Below are 15,892 nucleotides of genomic sequence, written 5' to 3'. Positions count from 1 at the left end.
CCGGAATGCTGTTTAGCTCCCTCGTCACGGCCTGTTCAACCACCTCTACCGATCCGTGATGTTTCCCCTCGAGCGTCGTTTTTATTCTCGGGAATAGAAAAAAGTCTGGCGGGGCCAAGTCGAGACTGTAGGGGGGCTGAGGCAGCGTTGCCGCCTTGTGTGTCATTCACATGATGAAGAAGATCCTACCGGTTGGCCTTTTCCACCTCTGACAACACTCCCGGCACCAACTTCGCGCACGCTTTCCTCATAGATAAGTTTTCTGTCACGATCTCAAAAACTTGGGTTTGAGAAATGCTCAAGTCATCAGCAATCATTCTGATACTCATTCTACGACCATTGTTAAGTAAATGCTTCACTCGCTACACATTTTCGTTGGCCTTGCTGGTCGAAGGGCGTCTGGAGCGGTCGTCTTCCTCCACTCTTTCCTTACCTTCTCGGAACAGCTTGTGCCACTCAAAAAACACCAGATCTACCCATGGAAGCGTCACCGTAGGCCTCCTTAATCCCTTAATCATGTTGTGAGTCTCTTTGCCTGTTTTACCAAGATTTACTCAAAATTTGATCGTGTATCGCTGATCCATTAAACGCTCGATGATTCTGCATGACGAGATGTTTCGACAGGGGTTCACAGTACAAGCGACCTCCTCTCTTCAACGGCCGAAAGCCGACTGCCGATTTTCCCCAGCATTCCAATATCCAACTTCAGCGATCCTGCACGCGCAGACCACCTCTCGTCCGCCCGTTCGTCCAGGAAAAAACCAGTCCTACTACTTTCAGAACAGACCCTGTAAGATTCTTCTGACTAGACTTCATAGCCTTTGGAAAACGCCCATGCAGGACCGCAACGTTGAACCTGTTGTTTCGCCCAGAATTCATTTTAGCCGAATGTTGCTGCAGGTAATGGACACTTACGAAGGATTGGTCTCTTTACCGGATTGGTTTCCTCTCCTGATGCGCTGTATATCCTTGCCTGCCAACGCATACACACACACACACACACACACACACACACACACACACACACACACACACACACACACACACACACACACACACACACACACGCACGCACGCACACACACACACACACACACACACACACACACACACACACACACACACACACACACACACACACACACACACACGTATATATATATATATATATATCGAAGTAACCACTTCGTGAAAGGAAACATATTGACTCGACGTTTCGATTGGGAGACCGATATCTTCTTCAAGACGGTCGGTCTCCCGATCGAAACGTCGAGTCAAATAAATATGCTTCCTTTAACGAAGCGTATACTTCGCTATATACTCCGGTAAGCAGTCAAGTACTCCATGCTCTTCCAACCTATATATATATATATATATATATATATATATATGCTACGCCGAATTCCTGCCAACGCATATGCAGTTCTCCTTGTCTAGCGTAAGGACGCTGGAGAGCGTTGCGGGAAAGGCTTTCGCATCATCGCACTTTAGATCACCAAAGTGCACCCTCTAATTTTTTTTTATTTGCAGGACAGGCTGTAAATAAATGAAACAGATAAACGGCCGTACACTATTTCTAGGTTGAAAAATCTGCAACTGAGTAATTTTATTATTCCTAGTATAGTCGAAAGACGAACCGGCATTGTCCGTGCACGTATTGAAGTATACAGCAGTCAATGTCCTTATCTCGTCATTAAAACATCCCAATTTTTATCCACCAGTAGCGGCGGATTGAAGGTCAAAGTTCTGCATTGTAGTCCACGTGCTTATTATTTTTTTTATACGAAACTTGTTGTGGCGACACCTCGCACACAGTATATGCCGTTCTATTGACTTCTTGCATATCTTGTAGAGATTGCATCCGTGAATTTAAAATGAAAGCTCTTACTGGCGCCCACTTTTATGATGGCATTGATTTATGACTAGTACGCATTGTTATGAACTCTTCGTAAATTTACGACGCGGTCTTTCCTATTGACTCGTGCGAATTCGAATTTGTTCAATATAAAAATATTGACTGTACGTGCCTCAGTATTTGAAATAAATACTTTCACTGCTCAACGTCCATGAAATGCGTCCGCCTAATCCCCTGCCTCATCAATCATTGGTGGCACGTTTTTATTTTTTGCTAGCAGCATGTAACTAATTAACACTGCCGGCCAAGGCTAGTTACCGGCCATAATTACAAGCACCGCGTAGTTTTCACCCTCTGAACCATTGTTCGTTTTAACAAAATAACTACTAAGTAAAACGAGGTCCTCTAAATTGCTGGGACTTCAATCGCATGTAAAAAAACAACGAAGGAGAATAATTCGGTGGCATGCAATAAAACCACAAACTCGACCTCATTATCCATGCAAAACAAGTGCTGAGTATTATGGCGCATAGGCAACTAAGGTCATCACGCCTTAGTTAAGTGTAAACAAGTGTAAAAAAAAAATTCTTGGGCAGTTAGTGTGCGCAAAAAGAATGTAAGGTACAGCGAGCGCAAACTCATTAACTGAAAGTACGCTACATGCGCAAACTGCGTGCCAGATTCCGCAGAATCTATTTCCTTTCTCGAAAAGGCAGCGATGTGCAATGCGCAGCAGTTTAGCAACTTTCGAAACAGGGTTCGGGCATAACCCTGGCACCTCCTTCTCTGCATAGTCACGGAGTGTTATCAGTTTGTAAAACAACAAAACAAAAATGTAAAGCTTCAACTGTAACATTTCTCCCCGGAACGGCTGAGTATTATTGAGATATTTCAGCAAGATGCAGCTGTTCCGGCACAAAGCGTGCATTGGACCGGCTCTTGCTGACATGCGCGTCACTTCGGACAGAATGGGTGCCGCCGTGCAAAGCTGGATTTCCATGTCAGACGGCCACCTACCTACGCACGAGCCGCCAGGCCGTGACCCCACAAGCAGCAAGCCTTCAAGAACCGCCGCAACACCTATCGCCGAAAAGCCTAATCTCGATTCCAGACCATTAATCCAACCAGGCTTCCAGTGCAGTTGGTCTGAAGGTTTTTGTTGGACCTTGTTAGACTCGGTAGTTGGGTGAAGCGGTTAGACTCAGCAGAGAGGCTAAGCGGTCAGCTTAACGGCGACCGACACGGCAGCAACCTGCTGACTGAGAGTAGTGGGACCGAGGGTATCCAATCTTGTTTGAAGCTTTTTTTTTTTTAGTAGTGGCTAGAGAAGGCTCCTGATGGCTTTACGACAGCCATCTAAACATAACCGCTTTATCACGAAAAATACATTGTTTTATGCATATTAACTGCACACCTAGCGATGTATAGAAGGGTCAAGAAGTTTTGCTTCTAAAAAATATTTTTTTCATCGACCACGAAATCAAAAAACGAGCTTCATAAAAAAAAATTGCGATCACTTCTCTTTTGTGCACCATTTTTTCTCCAGAAAAGCCGCCATTTCGTGAACTCGTTTCACGGTTATAACATCTCATGCTTACGTTTTTGTTATTATGTTACGTTGGGCCGATTCGTATAGCGCCAGTGTACCACACGGCGCCTCTGCGACGCAAGGTGTAACCTGGTGCTGTCGGCAGATGCACGACAGATATTCTTAAGTAGCAAAAAGTGCGACATGCAAAGACAATAACAATTTAAGTTGATAATACCGATAACCTAAAATGCAACTTTAATAAGCAACTCATCGGTGATGGGCCGGTTGCGTCCTCCGACAGGCTCTAGGCCAGCCCTGAAAGCTCGCATTCCTCCAACGCGGTGTATATAGACAGCTTTCCAGGACGCAGGCGGTGGAGGTGGCGCGCGGGGCGATGGGCATAAACGTCGAGATGCAGCACTTCATCATGAACTGCAAAATACAACGCTGTCTCGCCTGCAGGTGTAGCGACTTCCCGACGATCTGTCCTCGCCCTTGGGTTGAAGAGATGGTTGGTTTATTAAGGGTTTTAACGTCTGAGAGACACCGTAGTGGACGGCTCCTTAAAATTTCTACCAGCTGGGTTCATTTAACGTGCACTGACATCGCACAGTACACAGACCTCTAGCATTTCGCCTCCATCGAAATGTGACCACCACGGCCGGGATCGAACCCGCTTCATTCGGGTCAGCAGCCGGGCAGCATAACCACTCAGCCACCACGGCGACTTGGGTTGAAAAGACACATACCTCAGTCCCAATGGAACCAAATTGGGAGCTTTCCTTCCGTATACCCAGTACAAGCAACCTGCTGATTCGCGAAGAAATGATAGCTTCCCATTTTGAATGGACGTGACCATGCGGGGCAAGAAATCAGGTTATTTCTTAAAACGGAACAGTGTCACGAGGTCGAGAACGCGCCAACTCCGACACTATATAGCGCAGTCGCCTTTCAAGGTCAAAGAATTCAGCAAAAAAAGAAAATCCTCTGCGGGGCTTAGCAGTTAATAAGCCCCGCGGAGGATTTTCAGCAGTTAATAAGCTCCACCATCTTCGACGTCAGAGCCGTCTAGGAAGGCACGCAAGTCGCGTACCCTGGTATCAGAGGTGGGGCAGATCAATTGCAATCGCGAAGAGGCAAAGGAAAAAATAAATCGAGAAAAGAGTGGCTACAATGCACGGCTTCAGGCGTTAACGCTCTCGACTGACTAGTCAGCGTATGAATAGCAAGTAAGTCTATAGCCTCTCAAAACTACACGCCAGGAATTCGTAGGAAAGCTAACCTTGGCGGGGATGCAAACCTTTCTTCTATCTTTCAAAACTGGTTCACATATACCGTTTGTAGAGACGCGGCGCTATCTCCCTGCTGTGCGTTACGCTACGGACGTAGGTAAAAAGGTTCAATTCCAGGAAGCGTCAGGAGGTCGGTCGAAAGAAGACGTTTCTAGCCTGCTACTCCACACTGGGAAAAGACAGAAAGCGGATAAGAGCGAAAGCTGGAGGGGACGATATGTCATGGCACAATCTACTGCGCGAAGTGTCCAGGACGTTATGGATGTGCAGTATACATATACACGAGTGGGCACACTTGCCATGCAAAGCTGTAACGTCTTTCTGGGAGACAGGCGTCGAGACCGGTTCAGCATCGGACATGCTGCTGCAGTCGGCTTGCAGAGGGTGCTTGCTAGTTTATCCCGGATAACTCCTGTGTGAGATGAACCCTCTTTTGCGCTCGTTTTTTCAGGCAAAACAAGCGTCATTTCGAAAAAAGAACTACATTTAATTGAAATTGTTGTGTACTTGCATGAAGTTAATTTGACACGCTTTTTTTTAACATATTTGTATCGGAGGCCTGAAGATAGTCATTCGTCAAGAATAACTGTTGTGTGCCTGCGATGTATCACAGCGAATTAACATTAATACCGCCAAGCACCTTTCACGAAAGATGGCGCTCGGTCGATTTCGAAAACAAGCCTGACGAGTATCCTTTCCATGGACGTGATACGAGGGGGTACCCAAAAGAAACCGGACTTATTTTTGTTTGAACTTATTTGTTCACATTTTAAGCACAGACCATCAATCTCCTTCAAAGTATTCCCCACTTGCAATGATACGCTTGTCGAATCTTTCATTCCATTTTTCAAAACATTGTGTAAATTCATCTTTTGTGATTCTTGACAGTGCCTCCGTCATTTTTTTCTTCACCTCAGCAACATCAGCGAAACGCTTTCCATTCACCTATTTTTTCATTCTAGGAAACAAAGAAAGTAGCACGGGGCAACGTCGGGAAAGTATGAGGGTTGAGGAATAGGGGTCATGCCATTTTTGGTCCAAAATTGTCGTAGAGACACGGCTGTTTGAGCAGGGGCATTGCCATGGTGGAAAAACCAGTCACCCGACCGCCCCAAATCTGGCCGCTTCCACCGCACACTGTTGCCCAATCTTTTCAAAACATCCAAGTAGAAAGCCTAGGTTATCTGTCTGACACTGCGGAACAAATTCTCAATGGACGACTCCTCTCACGTCGAAAAAACAAATCAGCATTGTTTTGAGGTTTCGTTTCACCTGACGAGCCTTCTTGAGGCGAGGTGAATTTGAAGTTTTCCATTGGCATGATTGCTGCTTTGATTCAGGATTCGGTTCAGGAACACTTGAGTTGTCCCCATAGCATCGTCCTTGTACCTCTTTCTTAATATTTCAAGAGTTTCCATTCAACTTTTTCCGAGCAATAATCATAATTTCACCGGCGCACGCTGTTCACGAAAATCAGCCATTGAAAAAACGACATTCACGCAAAACAGTCGTCACTCTAAAACTCTGCCTAAACTAGTCTGACCTCCTTCAACGACGGCACTCGGCATACTGACTCGGGAATGTTCGTTCTATGCGCACCTAGTGGCAAAACGCGGTACCACAGAAGCTTTGCCGACCAAAAAATTTAGTCCGGTTTCTTTTGGGTACCCCCTCGTACGCCTACGCACGGGAGTGAATGTCCTATTAGCAGTTGAATGGCTAAAACAAAAGGGAAGACGCGGCACGCGCAGATAGGAGAACTCAGCGGTTGGCTCGGTGCCTTTGACAGCGTGAGTGAGTGAGACGAATTGCAAATTAAGCATATTGAAGCTCGTGTTGGCGAGGAAGTTTTCCCGAAAAGGAGTGTCCATGAAGAATGAGCGCCGTCATATTCGCGTTATGAGCACACGCCTTAGTGCCAACAACAGAAAACCTGATTTGTAAGACGGAGTTACATATTTAACTGGTCGATACAATTAATTTGGAGCGATGTGCCTCTCTGCCGAGAAGAAAAATAGCAAACTTTTGAAACGGCTTTTCAACAATGGCTTTTGAAACGGAATGAAATGAAAAAAGAAGGAGTGAAAATAGCACCGCCTCTAGTGTACCGCTGCATGCTCCTAATGACGGCGTGACTTTGGGGTACGAAAGAGACGGCCTGCGCTGAGGTAACCGGCGTTGCTTCTCTTCATTCTATCGTTCGGCGGCTTCTGTTATGTTCTGTTATGCAGTACAATTTGTGCATAAATGAGCCTGCGTACGTGCGTTTTTTTTTTTCTCCTTGAATTGTTTGCTTGCTTGGGCTCACCAGCACATCTTTATTTCCTAGGCTCATTTTTGTTTCAGCAGTTAAAATGCACCGCCAACCCTGTGGTAGGCCAGCGAGGGAGTTTTTCTCTAAACAACCACAAACCGCAAACAAATATACATGAGCGCTTCCGCGTGTGATCTTTCAGGTGCGCGTCTTATTTGCGGAGAGTTTTATTTGACAGCGGAAATGTTGCTCTTCTTTCTTCTTTTCCTTCTCGATTAATATATTTTTTTCCTTAAAAGGTGATTACCATGGCCACTTAATTAAAGGTGAAACATTTCTTTCACACAACCGTACCTCGATCAGCACTAGGAATGATCGTCGCAAATAGAATACTTCTACCGTGTTTGTACCATTCCTATCTTCTTGGTTACGGGTATACATATGAATTTTTTCCATACAGTTCGATCGGACTAAGATATTAAAATAGGATAAGTACAGAGCCGGAACTTATTTCTGCAAAAGGTAGAAATGCACACTTTCCTGTGTTTTTTCAGTAAACACATAAACACGCATAGCTACAAAAGCAACAGCTCTATTTTTATTCGTAGCCCTAAATACACAAATATCTGGGCTACCGCACAACCAAAGGCCAAAATTTAGCTGCGTCAATAATGATTGGTCAGTGAACAAAAAGAAAAAAAAAGTCTTTCGTTATCAAGTAGACGTCTGCAGTCGCCTATTTACACACGGATGAGCGATACGCTCACATTTCGTCCTTTAATTGCGCGGTTTCGCTTCCGCTGCATTCTTTCGTTGTGCGTCCTTTCTTTTTTTCTATATATTTTTTTCCTGGCGACCCATCGAAACCGTGATGAAAAATGCTAGAATGCATTCAGAAGAAAAAGAGAATGTCAAGCAGCACTGGGCCAATTAATGTTGTAGTCAACGAAACTTGATTAGGCGGCCAATAACAGCACCGCAAACAGCGTTTGCGAAACTTGCGCCTCACGACAAAGACAAGTGAGCAAGGACTTGCATGACTTGCCCCCATCTCTTGTTTCTCTTTGTTCGCTTCGGAAACGTTGCTTCGTTTTGTCTGCAGGCCTTCGCGAGCGTCAACTGAAAAGCGCGGGCCTTTGTTAAGAGAAAGGCGTTTCATTTCTTCCGCGTTTGTTTTCACCACAACTCGTTCTCGCATCGCGTCTTTCTCAAAATCCACACGACATGAGAGGAGTAATTCACCTCACGCTCCGGCGAGGCTCCGTTTGAATGTTCCGGATAAACCGAGAACAAGCTCGAAGCTTAACTTACAGGCGGCGGTCTCTGCGTGCTAACCCTTTGTTGTGCTGTCTCCCCCCTCTTGTTTTCTGCATATCGTTTCAAGATCATTGTCCACGGGGAGTTACGGAGATGGAGATTTATTCCCACAAGACTCACATTAAGCTGAGCTCTGCCTAATGAAAGCGCCGAGCGCGCCTTCATCCGCTGCGCGAGTTGTGCGCGTCCGAAGAGACGGCTGTGTTTTTGCAACAAAAGTCACATGGTACGCAATGCACTGTTGTTTCATAGGCGCAAACGTTTGCGCATATTACGCGTTACCCAAGCGAAGAGGAGATTCGAAAGTCATCCAAGGGCAGTGCTGCTACGGTCTACTGCAATTTACGTCCGCTTTTGCTAACTGCATGGCACGCAGCGCGAAGATATCGTTGATAACATTACAAGGACGAAAGACTATTGTTTCGGCAGGAAAATGTCTAGCCGCCGCGGTGGCTCAGTGGCTATGGTGCTCGGCTGCTGGCCCGAAAGACGCGGGTTCGATCCCGGCCGCGGCGGCTGAATTTCTTTGGAGGAGAAATTCGAGGTCCGTGTACTGTGCGATGTCAGTGCACGTTAAAGAACCCCAGGTGGTCGAAATTTCCGGAGCCCTCCACTACGGCGTCTCTCATAGCCTTAGTCGCTTTGGGACGTTAAACCCCATAAACCAACCAACCAAAATGTCTAAATGTGGAATAAATTTCGGTGTTGGCACTCTCTGCAACTAACCAGCACCTGAGCTCAGCCATATGACGATAACGGAAAGCTAAAACTCTTCTATCACATTTGCTAAAAGTTCTTGCCTATATTTGAGCGTTTTGCGTTATACGACCTCTAGACTCTGCGGGATTTGGGGATGGTGCATGTTTCAGGGCCCGCAATTATTCGGGTAAAGCCCCGGTTCTACAGATGTGGCCCGCAACAGATGCTGTCCGACTGAACGGGTCAAGGCCATAGCCAGCATCATTGTCTGTCTCTTTGAGTATACGCGCCCATTCGCAACTCCACCTTGAGGGATTGCCCTAAACATTTGATCATCACGTGCCTATTCTCAACGGCCAGAGTCAAAACCAGATATAGGCACAGATAGTTCTTTTTATAATATTAGAGACGGCACGGGTATTCCCTAGACAAAAATCTTTTTCTCCTGTTATTTGTTGACACGTCTTCATATTTCATGATGCTCTCGCAATAATTTGCGTGACCGGTTGTCAGTAGCAAACTTATACCTGTTTGAGTAACATATATTCTACCTTAAAGCAAATGAAGTTCTGTCTTTCCGCGGAAAAGCAGTCGCAGACGCCAGTGTGGCAAGATCGACCAAGCTTTTCAGAAGCCTGCAGCAAAACGTATGAAGAGAGAGACATTTAAAGTTTTTTTTTTTTTTTTTAACGATGACCAAGCCTTCTAACCCGCTGACAGAATCTTCTAGGCAAGCGAGAGAGAGTAAATGAAGGCCACTTGCGCTCATAAGATCATGTTGTCCCCATGACGCCAAAGCTGGATATGGAACTCATTTAAAGAGATGCTGTACTGATCGCCAGCGGTTGTCACAGGACGCGCTCGTTAGGCTTTTCTTCATGACGTCATTGAAGCAAGTGCTCTGAAGCGCCGCCATTTGGAATGACAGGAGCGAGTGCGCTGAGACTGCCGTGAAAAAGCGCTCAAATTCATGATGCCGTAAGCAGCCACCTGTGACAGCCGGGAGCTTAGCCACGATCTGCACTTCCTACAGTATCCAAGAGGCAACGACACTTGCACGCTGACTCCGTCTTTTTCAGCGCCTGTGTCTTCTGCAGTACGTGTATACGCTTGTGAGTCAGTGTGAGCATGCGCCTCAGATTATCTTCTGATCCTGTGGCGCAGGATGCCACCGTAACCACTATATAGTACTCGTTAATGTATACATTTAACTCTCTTTTTCTCTCATTACGTGGAGGAAGCTTGCCACGATTCCCGAGTGTGAGGAGCGGCGTCCATTTACGGCCTCTTGCGGTCGCAGCTTGTTTTTAGGCGTAAGCCGCTAATGGATGCTTCTCGGATCCGGTGGCTTAAATTGGTGTGGGCAGTTAAAAATATATAAAAATTATATTGCACAGCTCACACCACCTAAGCCACGACGGGCTTGGATCCGGTGGCAGTGAGAGGAAAGCAGGTGCTTGCCAGTTTAGCTCCCCCCCCCCCCCCCCCTCCAAAAAGAAAGAAAGCCACACCTCACGTTTGTGAACTTTGCATCATAAATTACCGGCGCCTAAATTCCGCACCCTGCCGTAAAGGAACTAAGCGCAGTTTGAAGGAAAAATTTTTTCGGACTCATCGGAGACGAAGTGAACGCGTAAGTGGGCTTGGAAGCAAGCTGTGAATAGGACACTTCATGTTTTATGCTGTGCCAGAGGCATGAAGAGGCCACTTTGGCATCCAGGGCACAATGATGGGAAGAGATGAGAGCAGTGCAAACAATAACGCTATAGCAACGATGACAAGACGATGTGCACCATGACTAAAAATGACAGAAACAGTAAGATTCTTGCCTTCCTCTTTACACGAAGGAGGAAATATTTAGCTACACATACGAAAAGAAACTATAAAGGCTAAAGTTTTTCTTAACACAAATAATTCAGTGAAAAGCTGCGCCCGCGGCAAAGTCTTGTCTGACTTTGAGAGCACGCTATTCATCCGTATGCACAAGTTTAACAGGCGGCGGATCCGTCGACGGTCCGGTCGCGGCAAAGGGGCCAAGGGCGCGTGAGGAGCACTGGTGCTGTGCTTTGACGGATGACTTGATGGCCACCGCGGGTGACCTCACTGAAACAGATTTTCGCAGTATAACAAGAGAAGATCCAAAGAAGCATGCACAAACGCAGTAAGTGCGCATCTTTACACTTCGCGAGGCAGGCATCACGGCACGAAGCATTTGAAGTGCCATTGAATTCGCAAAGCAAGAACACGGCACAAGGAGAGCGCAAGAAAAAAAAAAGAAAACGAAACGGCGACAAGTAACCAAGCTTCCGCACTTGAACACTTATTTTAAACATTGGTGTCATTATTGTTATACAGGTTTCGCTGTAAAGAAAAAAAAGGCTGTGGCGCAAGTGCGAAGACCCCGAGGATTTATTCAGAAACGCGAAGAATAAGCTCTTGCCGTTTTATTTCCAATTTATGCCGGATTTCTCTCCGCGGATATTGCACGGTCGAAAAGCGTCATCGAGATTTTTTTTTTTTTTTGAAGTCCCATACTTGACCTCAGGAAAGCGCTTTCATTTCATTGGACTGGCACCTTGTTCTTCTTGCTTGTTCTTTTTTTTTCTGTTTTAAGGTGAACATGTTTGCCAGGTCTCAGCGCGCGTACACAGCAGGGTGCGAAAAACTAGAGCCCACAAAGGGCTATAGCTCCCGTCCAACCTCACACATGCTATTGGAAAGAACTTGGGCAGCAGAAATAGGTCGCCAAAAAAGCATTTTTTCGGCAATAGTTTGAACTTAAGAACAAATTAACAGAAGAAATACTTCACTTCAATGGATATTCTGGATACTATGATTGCACGGCCGTCATCGGGGCGCTGGATGAAAAGGAAAGCCTGTTTCTGTTTTCTCTCTCTACTTAAGCCGCTTCGTAACCTTCAACTAACACTGGATGCAAATCGCTCATGATGCATAAACGCGCTCTTTACGGGCACGCAGAAACGTTCAGTGAAATATTTAAAAAGAATTTCGAAAGCCGGTGCTCATTACTCGTTTCCCATTTTTTGCTCTTCGCAAGTATCCGGTCTTCGTGTTTTAGCAAAACAGCACATGGGAGCGCGGATTGAAGAGTCATTACTTCTCCGGCGCCAAAAACGAAACAAAGAGAACTAAGCTCACGGCCTGCAACGACTGTCGGAGGAGGATCGCGGGCGAGCTCTTGAGCTCCAAAGCAACGACCTCATTTGCGCGCAGAAAGAAGCATTTTGAGTGCGCTCTTGCCGCTACACGCGCGCCTTTCGTCAGCGCAGCCGATGGCAGCGGCAAGCCTTCCGGTCTGCGCTCGGGTGTAACAGAACATAACCTCAGGTCAGGCAGTTCGGGCCGCTATAAGGAAGTTTTGCTCTGCAGAAGGGCGTCTCGTCCTACCAGGAAAGTAGATCTCAATGGTGGTGAACCTTAAGAACGTTCGAACACGTGGTTCAATCGGGAGACAGAGCCAACAGCATGAACTAGGTGGTGTCAACGTCGCATCTTCCGCACACGTTTGCTTTGGTACGTACCATTCACAATCGCGGTTCATTCCGGGAAAACATGAAGGGCTAATCAAACCTGCATCCCATTACTGCGTCGACAAGTGTTTACCAACAGAGACGAGGTGTTAAAGGCGTAGAGACGCCAAATTTTTTAATACGTGTTTTTTTTTTCTTCGCAGTGATGTGTTAGACAATGGTATACAACAGTCAAGACATGGAACTCACCTACACCAGCTGAATTCTTTGTAACTGAATTTTTTCTTGTGTTGTTTCGGCTTCGAAGGCCAAACTAAGGCTGTGACGTCACAGACGATATGCGGTCACGCGAGGCAAGCGAAATCTGCGATATAATCTCTGCTTGTTGATTTTTTTTTTCAGTTGCAACCCTCGAGCAGGCTTGCGTAAGAGCTGACGTGAAATAACACCCACGAAGCAGCGACTCTACTGCAATTTTTGTATGCGTCAAGTGACCTGAAGACGGCTTGTACGTCACAACCGTCGTCTAGGTGTTGAAACCGAAACATCAGGACAGAAAAAATAATGAATTATAAATTCTTTACTGCTTGCTAGCGCAGTCCACGTGGCTGTCTTATGCTTTCCCAACTTGCTGCACATCATTCTAATCAGGGGAAACACAACTAAAATCTGGTGTCTATTCTCCTTTTGTACTCAAGGGTGGACACCAAGCGGTAGATCGCTTGCCCTTCACACTTTCCGGCCGAAGAAAATTCCAGGATTGAGGGAAAGTCGTTCATTCACGCGCATGGTTGCGGGCAAATGACAGAACCAAAATCACTGTAGGATGAATTTGGCTCGAGGGTCAAGGAAAGGTCGAGGCCTTCTCACCGATTACTTTTGTTCTTTTTTGTCACGTTCTCCAACGATAACAGTCAATCGTTAAGAGGCCTCTAACTGATTTGCGTAGCCAGGGACAGTGCGAACTGTCGTGAGTACTACAGACGCTGTGGGGGGCGTGAAATGCGCTCTCGCTTGACACCGAAAGCGAACAGCTGCGCGCAAACCGAGGACACAGCTCGGGGGCAGTGACGGGCTGGAGTGAACGCAGAGCCTCCAGAGTAATTGTTTACGGGAACGTGGCATCTCGATCGCGCAGTTAGGCACTCAAGTGGCACGGGCCGGGGCGCTTCATTTCGAATTCTTTTAATATGTCCCATGATAGTAAGACAAACAAACTACCAATAAGGGACTTTTCGGGGGCGCCAAACTGTCCTGAACGCGAATGCCTGATTTCTCGGTGGGAAGTCACGCATTCGCGTTTCAGCAGCATGACACTGAATAAGCGAGCATGCCAGGCTTTTAGTGCTAAGGCAGAGGAGCAAAACGTTAGCAAGAGAACAAGGCAAACACACAAATCTCAGAATGTACGCGCACTTAACGAAAAACCATTTGTAGGTGCAACTCAGAGGTTTTCGTCTCTGCTTGCCGCCTAAAAATAAAGCTCTTTATAACCTGCAATTATTCTTTTAACTCTTTTTGCGACTGCCAGCCACCAGCTCGGCAATTATTCCGGGACGGTAGGGGTACTTTCTGTTGATAAACGTATTTATTTTCGGGAGACGCCTAAGCGCAGACACTGAAGAAGTGTGAAAAGCTGCACAAAAAATAAAAAATTGTGCATAAAAATTATCACACCCTTGAAGGTACTCAACGCAGAGATGCGCGAAAAAAGTATGGACGTGGTTTTTTTGTCAAAAAACGTCACAAACTGTACCGCTAGCGTGCATGGTGAAGGTTTCCGTTCCCGGTTCGCTGACCACGGCAACAACTTTAGGTACCAAACTGACAGGCTCGTTCAGACAGAAGTCGTCTAGGCAAAAAGTGCTTCTAAGCGCTGAAACTGGAATAAAATGGCCAGTGAATCTGAGAGCCTTCATCCTCCTTTTCATTCTAAATGTAATTATCAGTTGTAAACAGGCTGCCAGCAGTTAGCCGAGTCCGATCACGCCTGTTACATACTTCTCTCTGATCCTTACGATGAGTTTTTGCGCTTGCCTTTCGCAAGTAGTTGTACAATTTAGGGTTCCGAGGATCATTGGACAGAAGCGCGCTCATTTCTTCCCCTTTCTCCCCTTTCCACGTGCAGAGGCAGCCGGTACTCACTCACCCGTGCGCTGGCTGCGCCTCGTGGCAGGGCGAAGAAGCGCGCGCGAACGTCGCGGCTCTGGCGCGCCGTCCCGCCGAGCTCGCGTGCAGTGGGCTAGGGGCCCAGGCAAACCCGCAGCGCGACTCGTATCGGCCGCGCGCTGGAATCCCTTTGCACTCCGAGCCCCGCGCGTGGCACTCGCTACTTGCTCCAGCAGCCGCCATTGGCTTGCCACTAGTGACGACATCTCTGACGCCACGTGCATCAACTCGCAGCGGAGCCGCTTATTGGCGCAGGAGCCGTGACGCCACGCGTCCCGCGCGCGCCGTCGCACCCCCTCTTCTTTGCCCCTCTTTCCCACCTACCAGCCCCGTCACCGTCGCCCGAGTTCCGATGATCGAGCAAAGTTTCTCCTGATGGGAAGTGAACGTAGTGCGGGCGCGGAAGGCAGAGCAAACACAGATAGCAAGCGAGCGTTGAAATTCAGTCAGCGCCCGACCATTGTCACCGGCCGAGCGTCCGAGCGCGCCTACGCGGGCGCCACAGCTTGCCGCAAAATGTTTAACCGCTGGTTCGCCGATCAACAACTGGTCCGATTGTTTTCGATTGTTAAAAAGCGGCTGGCGCGGACGGCGTGTCGATTGCGCCGGGGCTCGCGCCGCGCGGTCCGCCTCCGTAAGGCAAGCGTGAAACTGAGAATTCGATTTGTGGCACGGCCGCCCTTCGCGCGTCAGCTTAATGACAGCAGACCCCGGCGTCTTTAATTACCTTTCTACGGGTAGTTGGTAAGAAGGCATATGCTTTTTTTGCTTTTTTTCTTTGGAATAAGACACTGAGCCGTCTATTGCCACTCACCCCCCGACTCCGATGTTGTTGCCTATGCGCCCCTTAAGGTGGCAAGTGTTTTTATATTCAACTTCAACATCAGAGACTGTAGGGCTGATGCTTAGAAGACGCAGTGCCAACCTACCTTCGGTGCAGAAATAACGAAAGTTACCGGGCTTTATGGCGGATGTCACATGAAGTTACTGGGCGAATGCCGCGAGAAAAATAAGTGAAAGGCGCTGCACGAGTCTCGATTCCCACAGTTCCATTAACAGACAGCAATATATACGTTTTATCGACGTTTTCCAAATTGAAGCCTGCGGAAACATTTACGCGAACATCAGGCACAAGAAAAAAGGACATGCAGAAAGACGCTGGTGCTACGGAGATCGCGTGTCTCAGTGACGACGGTCGTGCTGTAGCTAAAAAGCAAAGGTGTCGATCCGAATTTTTTTTTTACCTTTTGTTTGGGCGTACGCTTCGGGTTCGGTTCGGTTTCA

General features: G+C 47.2%; 1 protein-coding gene across 1 annotated transcript in view; it reads right to left on the bottom strand.

Annotated features, from left to right (window-relative positions):
- Positions 1 to 14,722, bottom strand: part of LOC149352431 (tachykinin-like peptides receptor 99D) — a 578,367-nt gene extending 563,645 nt beyond the window's left edge. Inside the window, exon 1 of the mRNA XM_089581603.1 lies at positions 14,589 to 14,722. The gene's annotated coding sequence lies outside the window, so the exon portion shown is untranslated. The remainder of the gene's footprint in view (positions 1 to 14,588) is intronic.
- Positions 14,723 to 15,892: the final 1,170 nt, after the last annotated feature.

This window comes from Amblyomma mixtum, chromosome 3, assembly GCF_055824585.1.
Source record: "Amblyomma mixtum isolate Tamu chromosome 3, ASM5582458v1, whole genome shotgun sequence".
In the NCBI taxonomy this organism is placed as follows: Eukaryota; Metazoa; Arthropoda; class Arachnida; order Ixodida; family Ixodidae; genus Amblyomma; species Amblyomma mixtum.
This window is presented reverse-complemented; position numbering and strand designations above follow the sequence as displayed.